Below are 16,395 nucleotides of genomic sequence, written 5' to 3' on the forward strand. Positions count from 1 at the left end.
GGAAAACATTTGCAAACTAGGATATTTTGCCATTCATGTTTGAACTGTTCTTGTGGAAAAAGGGAGAAGTGTTGATGACAGAAACTCCATGGCTGGGAGGCATATGGTATACGATTCCACTTTTAAGGATATTTGGGATATTCTATGATTGGAAACGTATCCCATTTTGTGAATGTATTTTAATGTCAATAACTCATATTAAACCTTAAATAAACATGTGTATTCATTGATTCAATTAAATAACATAATAAGCTGTTACCGGATAGTGAAATGGGAAACAAATCCAAACAATTGGGATATTTTCCTTTTTCTGCCACACCTCTGACTTCACCCACTGACCCAATCCATGGGTTATTCCCGCCCTCTGATTCTCCACCCACAGTTCCCCTACTATTTTTCCCCCACTTCGACCACATCGCAAAATTGGAGGCAAATACAGCATACAATCACAATGGAACAAACAAACTGACAAGGGGAGAGCAGTTTACTGAAGGTCCTGGCCGAGACTAACAACATTAGTATATGTATTTGGAACATCAATAGCCTAGCCAGCAAAATCGAGGACCATGAGGTACTGCATTACCTAAAAACATTCGACATGATACTGCTCCAAGAAACCTGGGAGAACAAGGCCCTTGAGGTTTAGGGGTACACCTCTCACTGTGTTGTAGCAACAAAAGGCTCTCTCTTAGGTCGTCGTTCGGGGGGGGGGCCTAATGATTTTGGCGTCAACAACTAATATAGTAAAAATCACTCCTATAGAGGCCCAAATCACACCTCCAAGCTTCATTCAAGCAGTAATGACAACACTTGAGTTTATCAACGTACGTCAGGAAGTAATGATAATTAACACTTATATCCACCCTAAACAAAAGTTGAAGGCAGCTAAGGAGCTAATTGTAGCAATAAAAAGGATTATGGATGAGCAAGACACGGATTACATCATTTTGGCAGGTGATTTCAATATGTACATCATTGGCATTGAAATAGATGAAGCCCTTGTGCAAGACCTTATTGTCGCATGGGAAATACCGAACCAGGGCTCCCCAAAAATCAAAAAATCCACAAGATGTTCAAAACATCTGCTCCAGCAACTTGAATATCTCAATTTAAGAGCATTGAACTGACGTTTTCAGGAGGATTATCCACCAGCGCCACGTTCCTCTCATCAAAAACATCCTCTCACTTAGACTACACATTTACATCTTTTAACATGCTTGGTAAAGTCGCAACTTTTGGAATAGGTAACAAGGAACATAGAGATCACTTGCCACAAGAAATGACGCTAAAGGCCAATACAGTCTTCAAGATAGAGACATGCAAAGGGATCATTGTGGAAGAAGACTCAAATCTTAAGCAATTAAGGTGTAATCCCAGTAATATTGATGCAATATCATCTATGGCTAATACATTGTATATACAAGGGGTAGGTATCCCACTACACCTAGTTGAAGCATGGCAAAACTTTACTGTGATCCTAGGCAGAAAATTATCGAAGGGTACAGTGAAAAAGTCAAGTCAGCTGGGGGATGCCTTGATACCATTACCAACTAGCCCAGAATCCAAAGACCTCAAATTTACCATAAACCACCCACTAAGACAGCTCCGAAATATTCCATTAAACTGGGACATGCAAAATGCTCTACAGAGAATGAAGACACTAATAAAGAAGAAGAAATGGGAACGGAACAGATCAAAGAATGACGAATTATGGGCCAAATTGCGTCATGAAGCAAAATAAAAAAACAGCGCCAGGTTCTGGCAAACAATTAATAGAATCAAATATCCAAATCACCCTGAAATAAGCTCCAATTTAACAGAGGAAGTTGGATACCTCTTCAACCATTTTAACAACACAGCTGGAAACAAAGGCGAGGTAGACAACAAAAAGGGGATTATGACAGGGAATATGGGTGACACTAGCAGGGCAAAGACAGGGTGTAGCCTCATCTCAGCAAAGCAGCATGATCCACAAGGAAGTGAAAAACATCTCCGGGAGAGGGTCCCTGTCGAAGACTCAATAACTTCATCCTCCGCCAAAGAAGAACATCAACTGACATAAAGAGGCAAATAGCCAGGAACAGACCTACAGGCACCCCTGGTCCAAATGGCATTCCACCAATGCTGTATAAACATGATGTGGAGTTTTGGAGCGAAGCCCTACTTTCAGTCTTCAAAGACATAAAGGATACAACAACTATTCCGGAGTCGTGGAAAGGATCCATTATTAGTCCGATTTTCACACAAGGTGACAGGAAACTTCCAAGCAATTACCGGCTAGCAGGCCTCATAGACGTGGAGGCAAAATACTTTGCAGGAACAATTTTGGATGAGCTAACATTGTGGACAACCGAAAACTCTCATCATTCCAATCAACCAAACAGGGTTTTGTCGGGGCCATGGAACCACAACACACATCAGGGCATTAACCATGTTAATGGATGCAGCTAAAGAGGCAAAAACCCCTTTATTCCTCTGTTTCATTGATCATACTACTACCTTCGATCATGTTGACCAAGCTAAACTTTGGCAAAAATTGGAAAGTTGGGGGATACCGAAACCACTTCTGGACCAGCTTAAATTGTTGCACACAGACACCTGGATTAAGATCAAACTAGGAGCACAAAGCACCTTTCTAAACAAATCCCGACTTCTAAAGGGTTTATACAAGGTTGCGTACTAGCGCCTTTTTTATTCAACCTTTTCCTAGCAGACTTGCCAGACAAACTGGATAAGTGCTCTTCTCATGCTCCAAAACTGGGGAATATATTGCTGTCAAATTTGCTGTATGCGGACGATCGGTGTTGATAAGTCGGACCCTGATCGGCCATCAACATCTTTTGAACGCAACTCATACCTTTTCAAAAAGGAATTCCCTGCAAATAAATCTTAAGAAAATTAAGATCATGGGAGTAAATTCCTTAAAAAAGAAAAGGATTAATTGGCATTTAAACGGACAAGGCTTGGATTCGACAACCTGCTACATATATCTGGGAGTACTTATGGACCATAAATCCACATTCAAACCACAGCTGGAGTCTCTTCGGGGGAAGTGTACCGCGACTTACCTGGCGATGAAAGCACTGAAGGCCAAACTGCCCTACTTAACACTTGACCCCTTGCTACAGGTGCTCTGGGCAAAACTGCAGCCAACTTTAACATATGGGAGTGAATCTCTCCAAGGGAAGGACGCCGCAGTCCTAGATACAGTGATAGCCAACTCCTATAGAGCAATTTTCCACCTGCCAAAATACGTTTCTCCAGCCCAAATACGGCTGGAATTTGGACTTCAAAAACAATCGGTGGAAAGAAGGGGTGTGTACGTAAGTAGTTGGCACAAGATCCGTTGCGCAGAGGTTGGTTCGTTAAACTCCCACCTCTGGCTCGAGCTGCTCTGCCATAGAAAATCTCCAGCTAGTGACTATCTATTTGGCTCGCTTAAAGTACTGGATTGTCAGATCTCTGGGGAACCCCTATTGACCACTCGTCTTTTAAAAAAAATAGTGAAAAAATCAACACGAATCGTATCCGCCGTAGAGGACAAGGAAACACTTGCTAAAAGGGCACACAACTGGATAACGCTTAGTGATTTTGAATACTGCAACCGCAACTTTATCTCAAAGTTGGAGTCAAAATAAATAGGAACAAAAAGTTCTTAAAGCTACGACTTGGTGTCACTCTGATTACTCCTCATTTGCCTCCCTGGGAGAGGAGAGACAGCTTGCAGTCCTGTCGGCTATGCGGAGTCGGCAAGGATGACAATATCCATGTCATCTGTATCTGCCCCAATTTAAGGGATATTGTGTATAGCTTTCTATGGTCTTTTTTCAAGCAGCACAGTATCCGGATCTGCAGGCAGGCAGTAAATCTGGGCTTCAAGCCAGCTGAGACACAGTTAAATTGCCGGCATACAATTTCTTTTGAAATAGTAACAGGGAGGTATAAAAACATATTGCATGCACAAACAAATTTAGCTGGTCAGGGTACCGTTTGATGCTAGCTCAAAACTCCTATATATAAAATTATAGCTTATAGATCACTGTTGTCCTGATTGATGATGGGAAGATGTGTAAAAGAGCAGCCAGAAATATGGCTACTAGCTCTAGAACCAACATCCTTTTCAATTTAGGACAATTAAATCTAGTTTAGCTGTTCCTGATGCAGCAGCACCTTAAGATCTATCCATGCCAGGACCAGTTTACTAGATCATGAAGTGTCAGCATATTAAGATCTGCTCACTCCATGGCAATTATGATCATCTCACTGAATCAGAAGAATATGCATTTTCAAATCAATTGATAAGCAGTATACTATCCTGCCTAACCCTTTATAAAGCTCAGGAGTGGAATCAAGGAGTAATACGATTAGTGTACATGATTTTGAAGCACAAGCATTTTGAGATCTGCTCAACTAAGACATCATGTCCACTTTATGAGATCATGAAGCATAAGCATTTTAGGATCTGCAGGCGAGCACCACACTGAACTGCGCAACATTAATCAATGCCAAGAGTGGACTTTAATAATGCTCTGTTTGTGCGAAACTATGTCCAGCTTATTTTAACCTGAAGTGTAGGCACCTTAAGACCTGCTGATCATATTATACCGATTTGTGAAATTTTGAATAATGATTTAAGGTGGATTTAACACTGCCTTGTTTTTGAACATTGTTTAGCTCAGGTCAACTACAAACGGTTTGATCTGTTTTTGAAGCTCGAGAACTTTAAATTTACCTGATCGAGGACAATTATAATTAGTCTGTGTGATCTTGACCTACGTGTACTTTAGGATTTGTAGATGAGTCACAAATTGAATTGGGCAATTTTAATGTGAATCTTAATACTCATCATCAGTCTTTATTCGATTAATACTGTTTTATTGTTGCAAAGGTTTTAATTAATCGTGCATAATAAAATGTATATTTTATTTCACTTCGACCACTCTTTACCAGCGGAAATAATGCTTCTCAGAGAGTTCATGCAGACTCCATTAAGGTTAGGGAGTGAGACCTTTCTCTCAAGGCTGACACTCAGAGAGTGAGATAGTGTTCCAGGGTGTGTAATCTCACCAAATGTGTGAAATTGTATTCTATCTAGTCTGTACGACTCATGCCTAATAAGTGAGAGTGTTTGACAGTCTATGGCCTCGCACTCAGTAAGGGAGACTTGATGTATCTGGTAATGTGATGAACAGTGAGTGATCATTGGATTGGGAACAAGCAGCAGGCAGGCTGTCCACTGGTGAAAGTGAGCTAGTGTCAGTTATTTAGTTTTGTGGCTGTTACATGGCCAAAGACAGGTCTTTAGACTGTGTATGTGGTCTGAATGGGCAGCCCACACCAACCACATGTTTGTGACGAAAATTTGTAAGTCAGATTTGCTTTTCATATAGTCGGATATGATTATAATTGTATTGTAATTGTATTTATATACCGCTTTCTAACCATGACAAGGTGTCAAAGCGCTTTTCGGCGGGTAGCACGCTAATCCGGAACCCACAGAGGATTAGAGGTGAAATAGTATAGGGAGATATGAAATTAATTTGAGTGGTGGACATGTGAGTTTGTTATTTCGGTTGAAAAAGGATAGTGGAGGGATAGAAGAGTGAAGGATTTACATTTATATAGCACTTCCTACCCCCGATGAGTTGTCGAAGCGCTTTTCGGCAGGTAACACGCTACTCTAAAACCCAAATAGGATTAGTGGGGAATTAGTATAGGAGAATATGAAATTAATTTGAGTGGTGGACATGTGAGTGTGATAGTTGGATTGAAAAGGATAGTGAAGGGATAGGTGAGGGAAGGGTCTATAAAGTGTTTTGGGGGGGATCATAGCAGTAGCAGCAGGTATGGGATGTGTAAAGGGGAGGTGTATGTGAGTGAATGGTGAGGATTAAAGGTATGTGATAGTTGAAATCATACCTCTCAGGATGAATAACCTGCTTTCTTCTCTCCTCGCAGGGCATTCCTACATGAACTTGCCATCCTTCCCCAACATGAACGCATGCAATATTTTTTAATATCTATATGAATTTTTGTATTGTGCATACAAAACCTCTAAAAGCTGACTAAAAGTAACAAATACATTAGAAATGCTTGTATAGTGAGAAGAGAATTGCGGTTCTACTTGCACAAATAATATGCAATAGTCCAGCAAATTTAAATTCACAATTTTAAGACAGATACATACCCAAGTAAAAAATAGAATAGAATAAATAAACTTTCAAAAGGAGCATGAAAACAAAATAAAATTCATACAAGGTTTAATAATAAAAATAGTGAAGCCTGGACAAAATGCACTAAAGGAAGAAGAGGACAAAAAAATAAAGAGAAGAACTAAAACCATAAAGTAACTGAGAAGCTGACGCAAGAGACTACATAAAGTAAATGTGAGAGGTTATAAATTCAAAGTAATGGACAGAGTCTGAACATTATCATGCATGCAAACAGGTGCAGCTCCTCCATTTCAGCGGAGGTGCGTCGTCCCACAAGCCCCAGAGCTGAAAAATAAAACGATAATAAAGTTTATCTATTGCCTTCTTAATTTTTAGCAACCCGTCCTGAACTGTCAGGATGGGGTGGAGCCAGCGCTGCTGAGTGGCAGCAGCAGGGAGCTGTGCTCTTTAAAATGTGCATATCTCTTTGGCAGACCATCTTGGGACAGCCAGCCAGACATGCACATTTTAAAGTTCTCTAACTTAGCTGTCTTAGACAGCTGGGTTAGAGAAATTGCAGGTCTCCAGTGCTCTTAGAAGCGCTGAGAGAGGCGGCGCTATCCAATCCTGGTGCTGCTTTCATGCTGTAAAAGCAGCACCAGGATTGGGTAGTGCAGTTTCCTGCATCGGGAGCTTCCTGGAAGACGCCTGAGGGAGGAGGACGTCGCGCTAGGGAGGTATGTGAATTTATTTATTTATTGTGCCGCCCACCAGCCTTGGTACAAACAAGCCACTACTGCATGCCAACATTTCAAAACTGGGAAGTTGGAGACTTTGAAAAAACAATTAAGGTAATGTATTTTCCCCATTGACTTACATTGAAGCAGAGGCAGTTTCAGACGGGAGACCACTAAAAAGAAATCATTTTTGGCTTCAAGAATTGGGAGACTCATGCCTGAATCGAGGCTGTTTGCATAAATGCATTATTTATCAAGGAGAAAGAAACTAATAGTGACGCATTGGAAGAGGGGATGGGATAGGAGGTAACATAAAGGGACTTATAATGTCTGCCCCTATATATAAAGTTTGGAGCTATCTGGTTTCAATTAATGATACCGACCGCTATCTCTCCATGAGTTAACAATAATACATTAAACTCAGTGGAATGGGGAATAACTGGCTGGATCAGGAATTACCAGTTCCTTTTATGCATGCATTTATGAATATCTGCAGCTAGGGGGCAGATGATTCCCACTGGACGCTGATGCCCATGACTCTCACTTGGTACCATGGTACGCAGTAGCCAAGTGATAGAGATGATGGGAGTGGGGAGGTGAGTGCAAGGAGTTCTACTTCCGTAATTTTGGTTTCTGAGCTGCAGCTGGGAAATTCGTAGCCACAATTTCAGAAACTCAGGTGGGGAGCCAGGGACCCACCACTGGCCATAGCTTCTCGGGGTATAAGCCTGGTGTCCTGGCATACAGCAGTTGTGAGTTGGCAATGATTGGGTTAGTGGATCAAAGTCATGGAACCTCTTGGCCACCATTATAAATTCGGTTGGTGGAAGTGAAGATTAGGACCACGAGTGCCAGGGACCCGAGCAGAGAGCCATCATCAAACACAACTACTTTGGGCTACTTTTGATCCTGTACCTTTTATGGAATTAAGCTACTTCAGTACCCCAGTAGGGGCAGCCTGCCCAGTGAGGGGAGGCCTGGTTTGCAGCCCCTAGATGCAAACATTATAGCGCCAGTGGGAGAGGCTGCTGGACAGAGATCCCTTGTCCACCACAAGTTGATGAGGTGAAAGCAGAGACCTGGGACAAGACACACAGGAATGGACCTCTTGGGCTGCACTAGACCAGGTGACCATACAGAGGAGAGCGACTTCAAAGCCATCTGTCCCCAGTGACCCAAAGTAGGACTAGAGGCAAAAGTCACAGTGGAGGAACTACGCTGAGGTGTAGGTGGTTGGGATGGGCTATGGGCTGGCATGGGAGGCCCTTGGCGATTCTACTCACCCCAGATTTTGAAATAGAACTACAAAGGGGATGATCCTGCCCTTTTTCTCCCTATGCGATCCATGTAGATGACAGGGCTGTGCATAGAGTACTGTAATATAGAAGCATTGCAGTGTGGGTTCTCTGCCTCAACCGATCCTTAACCAACCCGCAAGGGATGCTCGCTAACTGTATTCTGGTGACACTCATCGGTGATAAACCCTTCTCCCTCACAGCCATGGAGTCTGGCAGGCACAAGAAAGACTCTTATATCAGTGATCTGTTAACTGCTGAAAGCACCAAAGGTGTTAAACCCACTCACTCTTCAAGATCATCACCAGAAAGAGTTGAAAATAGCAGCTCACAGCTAGCCATCTTGCAGGGTTTCCTCAAATGGTTTCTCTCAGAAATCAAGTCAAAGGTCAGCACAATTTTAATGGATCTCAAACAATATCTTAAGGAGATTGAAAATGATGTCACTGAACTAGGAGTGAGGGTCGATGACATGGATGCAAGATCGAAAGAAATCCACCATCTGGGAAAAAACGTGCTCGACCTAGAGGGTCATATGGCAGACTTTCAATTTAAACAAGAGGACCTTGAAAACAGGTGTGGACAAAATGATATATGCATACTTCATAGGGGAGCAGAAGACTTAGACATTCTGACCTTTGGGCTTACTCCATCATATACAAAATCAAGCTCCTTAGACCACGTACTGTATGAAGGGCACAAGCCATGGGTCTTTCAAGATTTGGCGTCTTGAACTCTAAAGCGGCAGGGAGAGAATTCTGGCGATTCACAAACATTCTCCGAGACCATGATGCATCTTACCTATGAGGGAATCTGTTTCGATTGATCTTTACTTGGGACATCTCCAAGCACATGGCTTGTTCTCCAGAAGAGGAAGCGTCAATATTAGGCCCTCCCAGTGAAGAATCTCATAGAGAAAATCATCCCAACAGTCTGTGGCATACCAATGCAAGGCCACAGTGTCGTACAATTTAATAGGGCAATGGGGGGATTCCCGCCTTTCAAGAAGGAGATACAACAAGCTATCCAGTTAGTCGCTAAGATCTTGAAACTGAAGCAAATGTTGATTAAAGAATGCTAGGTTCAGGCAGACTGTGGGGCTGGGTTAGTGCCCGAGGGGTAGGGGGATTTAAGCTGGTGAGGTGGCTTTGCTGGGGGGGCTATGGAGAGGGTTTGTTTTCCATGGGTACTCTCTTGGGACTTAAAATGACCATCAGGGTGGGAAAAATGGGGTAGGATAGGATAGGTGGATAAGCATGCTATCACTTGTTTTACACAGTTGAAGTGTGACATGGGATGGGAAGGTGATGTTATTGTGCTCTAGGGGACTGGGGAGATGGTTACCGATGGCATTTATTGTCTTCAGACAGTTCCTATTCCAAATGGGAATCCCCAGTCTAGAATTTACTTCTTGATATGGTTGTAAGGATACAGAATAGTGCCATGTTGACAGTGGAGGGAGAAAGGTGAGGGCACAGGTTGCAATGTTTTGGGCGTGAGATAACCACAGCATGGCAACAGGAAGACTATACCGGAGACAAAATTGTTAAAAGAGTGAGCCTTAATGTCTCAGACCTCAACTCTTCACTTAAACGGAGAGCGATATGCAACCTCCTGAAAGAAGGCCAGGCAGACATATGCTTTTTGCAACCAAATGCTTCTTATTATATCAGATTGACCTAGCCTCACTTCTGATATTTCCCATGACAATTCTTCTCATTCCCCAACCCAAAAACAGCCGGGATGGCAATTCTATGCAGCCGTACTTTTGCAGGCGCAATAAAAAGATTTATTCCTGACAAAGCAGGCTGCATGTTGGGGCTAATAATTGAAATAGCACATATCCCTTACACAATAGTCTCTATATATGCCCCCAACAAACTTCAGGAGAGTTTTTTCAAGTGCCTCGTTACAGATAGCCTAGAATCTGCAGAGGGGGAAATTGTCATTTGGGGAATGGGGGGGTGTCTCAATTTAGCAATGGATAGCCTGGTAGACTGTTCTAAACAATGCTTTGTTGGCGCAGCTCCAGCCAGTCAAGGTTTCAAGGACTGGCTGAATGAGGTGGCCCTTATAGACGCCTCAGGGAAAAATAAAGGGGTGCAGTGAATTATACCTTTTACTCACACTCACACAATATATAAGCTTGCCATAACCATTTCCTTCAAAGCTCCAGTCTCACGGCAAATATACAAACTGTCCATATTGCCATATAGCTACGTTACATCATGCTCCTAACACGCTACAACTGAACAGTCTTCTGCACCCGTTCTGGGACAGCACATGGCTATTGAAAGGCTTTCTCTTCCAGGGCCCAGTGTTTAGGTCTGATCTTAAAATGGCCATGGCTGACAGTGACACGCCGGACATAAGACCAACCACTCTTTGGGATAATCTCAAGACGTGCTCCCGAGGCTTTTTATCTCTGAGGCTTCAGGTTGGAAGAAAAGGATTTCTGATACAAGACAGGAGTTGGAAACTGAGCTCTGACATCTAGAGACCAAACAAACAACTGCCTCGGCTAAAACGGACACAAAATCACTGACTGTTCTACGTTCTCTAGTGAGAGCCTTAGATATAGATAAAGCTGAATATGCCTTACTCCACTGTAAACAAAAGTATTCTTCTAGTAATATGGCAGGTACATTTTTGGCCTCTCAACTAAGGGCAAAAGTGGCCTCAAACAGAATGCAGGCAATTACATCAGCCACAGGAGAGCTTGTTCCTGAAGAGAGAGCAGTCTCAAAAGTACTTTGAGCCTTTATCCGGCCCTTTATACCAAGGAAGTTACCTCAGTATTGGCCATAGTCCAATACCTAAACTCTAATTTACAATTGATTCTCACTGAATACCATGCAGACCTCCTTAAGTCACCCATAACCAGAGAAGAGGTAATGGCATCCATTAAAACTTTGAAACTTTGGAAATGCTCTGGAGCCAGATGGCTAATCGGCCCTTTTTCATAAGACTTTTGGCTCAACTCTGACTCCTATGCTTTGCAGGATATGTAATGAGTTTGGCCCGATGGGACACTGTGAGAGATGCCTCTATTTTTGTAATACCTAAGCCAGGAAAATATCTCATGTAATGTGCCTCTTAGTTGACAGTTTTTGTATTACAAAGAGATGTGAAGATGTTTAGGGGAATCTTGGCATCTAGATTGGCATCATACCTTCTAGGCGTAGTAGACCCAGATCAGCCAGGATTCATCCCGGGATGACAATGCAGCAACCATATGAAGAAAATTTTTCATATTTTAGAACGCATACAGAGAAAGAGGGCTAACAATCTTCTACTCACTCTCAGCGCCAAAAAGGCAGTCTACAAAGTCAACTGGGCCTGCATGACTAAGGTTGTGAAGAAAACAGGCTTAGGAACTCTCTTTCTTCGTGGGTGTTGGCTAGTTACAGATCCCCTAGAGCACATATACGAGTTAATTGGATTAGATTGGCCTTATCTATATTGAGAGAGGCACGAGACAGGGCTACTCGCGCTTGCCTCTTTTATTTGCCCTTACTATGGTTCCTGTGGCAAATGCTAATGGACAAAGGGCGGAGACAGAGGGTGTTAAATGTTGAGAAGAGAAATATAAGCTGAATCTGTGCTATTCTGGTATTTTTGAATACACCCGCCACCACTACAAATAGACCCCCTGCAGAAGCTTATAGACCTAGAATTGAAATGGACTCTCTTACACACCAGGGGATACAGATATGTTGGTCTACGATGCAGGTGGTGCAGTTAAATTATTGGAGGATTTTGGCTGATCTTAAGCATCTTATCTTGAGTTGGCCATTATACTATTTTTCATAGTTGGGTAGGCTAGCCACCATTAAAATGATGGGGTTGCTCAAAATGTTATACCCGTTCCAGACCATCCCCCTGCCAGCTACAAGAACTTTCTTTAAACAACTACAAGATTTAATTAATAACTACATGTGGAGGGAATGGCTCCTTGAGTAGCCAATAAGATACTTTATAAACTGGAAGCCAGGGATGGCTTGCAGTCCCCCATCCCTGTATTCTCTTATACTATAGAGCAGCTCAATTGAGGTATTTAGTAGATTGGGAAAAAAAGATTTATCAAAACAGTGATGCTACATTGTCTACTTAATAGTAGCTGCACCACTGTGGCAGGTCCTATGGTTACATAAACACCAAAGAAGTCTGTTGTAGCCTATTAAAATAATAGGATTGTCCAAAGACTTGTTATAAAAAAAACAAGTTTTATTGTAGGTTCAACGAGCCACCGCTTCTCACATCCAGTGCCATCAAGATCCCAACTGTCCAACTGCAGAACCCCGTGACATCAGAACATAGTGACTTCATATAGAACATTCACCCTGCCTAACAAGCATTGCTAGGCATAACATGTTACCTCTTTTTGAAATAAACAAAAACACAAAAACACACAGAACACAATAAAACAAACAAACCCAAAAAGCAAAACAAAATAACTCTTTCCCACATCATGGTACCCATTACCGCAACTTCAACGGAAGTTGCTTTACACGTGTGGACCATCTGGGCCCCATACATAACACACTGCTACCTCCAGTAGAACTAGAACCTATTGAAGGAGAAACGCCAACAGCGGATTGAACTTTGACAACTTTGCCCAAGTTCCACCAGTGACCGCCTTCAACCATAACTGCACCACCACACACTCTCTCTACACGAACCGGTTCACCAAAATTCTTTCCACCCTTACTGACATACCTCGAACTTTTAATTCGAACCAGATCCCCAGGATTAATCCCAATCAGCCTGACAGAATTCTTAATATTGTATCTGTCTGCCATTTTCTTCTGAGCAACCTTCACACGTACCTCCAAAGCATTCTGATCAAACTTAGAGGACACCTTGCTGGCCACAGTCCTCAATAACCAAGCAGGATACAAGGTAGAAGTGGGGATTCTTCCCTTCAAGGACACAAATGGAGCAATTTTGGTAAGAGAATGAGGTGTCGTGCGATAGAACCACAACATGGATCTCACCGCACCTTCAATATCAAGACAGTTCTGCTTTGCCCATTTGATACAATCTCCTACGACCCTATTCATTCTCTCCACCAATCCATTGGTCTGTGGATGCCCAACTGAGCTCTTTAAGTGTTTTACTCCTGACTCCTTCAGAAAATCCTCCATGTCCTGGCTTACAAATTGCACACCATTGTCAGACACAATGACCTCCGGGAAACCCTCTCTCATGAAAATTTCCTTGAGAAACAATATGGCATTATTTGCAGTGGGAGTAGCACAAAACTTCACCTCCGGCCATTTGCTATGGAAATCCATTAGTACGAAAGCAAAACGGAGATTGTGCGGAAGAAAGTTGAAAGGACCAACTAGATCTATTCCCACTTTCGACCACGGTCTCATGGGAAAATCAATGGGTTGAAGTGGAGGAGTAACAACCCTCAGCTTCTTTTCCGCACCACTACACACTCCACACAACTTCACGCTCTCTTCAATATCCTTATCCATAGAAGGCCACCAGTAATGCAATCTAAGACGCCTTTTCGTCATGGTTGCCCCCAGATGGCCATCATGCGCACAATCTATGAGCTTGGACCGAATGCCTGAAGGAGGAACACACCTGCCATCCCTCATAATCACACCATCTTCAATAGACAGCTCTTCAGAGACCTTCCAAAAGGGTTGACCTTCCTGACTAACACATTTTTCTCGTGGCCATCCCTTCACAATAAACTCTTTCACACTATCCAAACACAAATCAGCTTTCACTGCCTCATTCCATTCCAATTCACTGCAAGCCTTGTTGTCAACTGCATCTACCACTGCAATAAAACAATCCTCTTTATCCTCTTCCAAATCCAACGGGTCAACATCACTCAAAGGCAGCCTAGATAACATATCTGCCCTGACATTCTGTTTTCCTGGAATATGCTTTGTAACAAAATTATACTGTAACAACTTAGTGGTCAAACGCGCGATTCTGGGAGTTGCGTACTTTACACGCTCACCCCCTAAAATATAAACCAACGGTTTATGATCAGTGTGAATCTGAAATTTCCTGCCCCAAACATACGTTCTAAATTTCTCACACGCCCAAAAACATGCTAAAAGTTCCTTCTCAATGACGGAATAATTGACCTCAGCATCTCTCAAAAGCCTGGACGCATAACTAATAGTAACCTCCTCATTACCCACAACTTGGGTAAGAACTGCCCCCAAACCATAGTTGCTGGCATCCACCGTAATGATACAAGGTATCATTGGATCGTATGCCCTTAAAGACTTCGCATTTGTCATTTCAGCCTTGACAAACTCAAAGGTTTCTTGACACAACTCATCCCACACAAACGTGACATTAGATCTCAACATATTGGAAAGCGCCTTCATTTTCCCGGCATACCCTGGGATGAAGCGCGAATAGAATTCACATAACCCCAAGAAAGAACGCAGCTCGTCTTTATTCTTGGGACAGGGACACTCCACAACAGCCTTAACCAATCCAGGCCTCGGACTCACACCCACACCGGAGACCAAGTGTCCTAAAAACTCTATCTCCTTCTTCCAGAATTCACATTTGCTTTTCTTAACTACAATCCCTTTCTCTTCAAAAGTGGTTAAAACAGCTCTAAGGACTCTGTCATGTTCATCTAAATGTTTACTGAAAATTAATACATCATCCTGAAAGATCACCACCCCCTTCACTTCGTGTAACACAGATTGCATAACTCTCTGGAAGACAGACGCTGCCGACGCCAACCCGAAAGGCATTCTACAAAATTGGAACGACCCAAAAGGTGAATTGAAAGCTGTATAATGTCGAGAGTCCACATCCAACAACACCTGATGGTATGCCGAAGCTAAATCAATTTTCGAAAACCATTCAGCACCTCTCAGTTCCTCCAATAAATCCCCAATTTTTGGTAAAGGATGTGCATCCACCCAAATTTCCTTGTTGAGACTCCTCAAATCTACACATAAACGGATCTCGCCATTGCGTTTACGTGCGACCACCAATGGACTAAGCCATAAACTAGATTCAATTGGCTCTATTATACCAGATTTTTCTAGCCTGTCCAACTCTGCTTTAAGGTCAGCTCTAAGACTAAAGGGCACTGACCTCACCTTGTGCTTAACCGGGATTGCATTATCTTTGATCTTAATTTTGTGTCTGAAACCTTTAATTTTCCCCAACGAATCAGAAAAAACACCAGGAAAATCACTTTCCAACTTATCAGAACCCAAACAGTCTTGCACAACCAACACCTGTTCACTCGTCCCTGGTCTCAATATCATGCCGAACAAACCTTGGTGAAACCACCCTAGTATGTTGAGACCACGCACAGCCACATAGATTTTACCATGAATCTTGCGCCCCTTAAACTCCAGCACATCTTCAATAAAACCCTCCAGATCTATCTTCCGTCCTTCGTAGGAGACAGGTGCTCTATCTGGTGGAAACAAGGGTCTGTTACCCCATGACTTCTTAAACAAATCATGGGTAATCATAGTGATACGTGCTCCCGAATCCACCAACAAGTTCAAGGTCACATCACCCACCTTTATTTCCTCATATGGATCCACACAGTCTGCAGGATTTCCAGAAACTACACTCTCATCAACAACAGTCACAATCATATCCTGAAACTCTTGTACCAATTCATTCTCATCCAAACTCTCGTCTTTGCCAACACTATTCACTTTCTCATTTTTCAGCAAGTTTGACTGACACACCTTGGCGAGATGTCCCAGTCTGCCACATTTATGACATTTAGCATTTCTCCCGGGACAAAACCTATTGTCTTTCCCATGCGGAGCATACCCACAACGGTAACACATATTGGTTTTCTTGAAAGGGCCCTTGAATTGATTTTTATCTTTTCTAATAGTGTTCCCCACAGCACTAGTGGTTGCAACCGCACTAACAGAATCTTTTGTGACCAACCCACTACTCAACTCCTTTATAGAGTTTTGTGCCAACTCCAAACTTTTTGCCACTTTTATAATTTCCTCCAAACTAGGGTTCCCCATTGTGAGTAGTTTTTGTTGTATCTGCTTATCTGCACAGTGCGCTATAAACTGATCTCTTACCAACTGATCTCTGTGATCACCAAAATCGCACTCAGCACACAACTTTCTCAGCGCACTTAGATAGGTATCTACATTTTCTCCTTGTACTTGTGCTCTCTTAAAGAACGTGTGTCTTAAGACAACCAAACTTGGCTGAACGTCAAAC

The sequence above is a fragment of the Triturus cristatus genome, chromosome 1_2, assembly GCF_964204655.1.
Source record: "Triturus cristatus chromosome 1_2, aTriCri1.1, whole genome shotgun sequence".
NCBI lineage: Eukaryota > Metazoa > Chordata > Amphibia > Caudata > Salamandridae > Triturus > Triturus cristatus.